Source organism: Takifugu rubripes, chromosome 11 (assembly GCF_901000725.2).
Source record: "Takifugu rubripes chromosome 11, fTakRub1.2, whole genome shotgun sequence".
Taxonomy (NCBI): domain Eukaryota; kingdom Metazoa; phylum Chordata; class Actinopteri; order Tetraodontiformes; family Tetraodontidae; genus Takifugu; species Takifugu rubripes.
The window spans coordinates 16,230,064-16,230,671 of NC_042295.1; positions in this window are offsets into that span (position 1 = coordinate 16,230,064).

Here is a 608-nt window from a genome sequence, read left to right on the forward strand (position 1 = left end):
GGTTAGGGTTGAGGGTTAGGGTTGGGTTAGGGTTGAGGGTTAGGTTAGGGTTAGAGGGTTAGGGTTGGGTTAGGTTAGTTAGAGGGTTAGGTTGGGTTAGAGGGTTAGGGTTAGAGGGTTAGGGTTAGAGGTTAGGTTAGGGTTAGAGGGTTAGGGTTAGGTTAGGGTTAGAGGGTTAGGGTTAGGGTTAGGGTTAGGGTTAGGTTAGGGTTAGAGGGTTAGGGTTAGAGGGTTAGGGTTAGGTTAGGGTTAGAGGGTTAGGGGTTAGAGGGATAGGGTTAGAGGGTTAGGGTTAGAGGGTTGGTTAGGGTTAGAGGGTTAGGGTTGGTTAGGGTTAGAGGGTTAGGGTTAGAGGGTTAGGTTAGGGTTAGAGGGTTAGGGTTGGGTAATGAGTGTTGAATATTTCAGTGAATTCAGAAGCAACATGAAACTGGTGCAGCTCACGTGCACATTTGTTCAGCAGATGAATGAAGCCCCTCCCCCTTCTCCTGGGTTGCTCCTCCTCTTTTCCTCCTCCTCTACTTCACTCCCTCTGAGGAGATGAGAAGGAGCGAACGATCTGAACGAGGACGCTCGTCTCGGCCAGCTCTGGATCTTCTCTTTCCTCC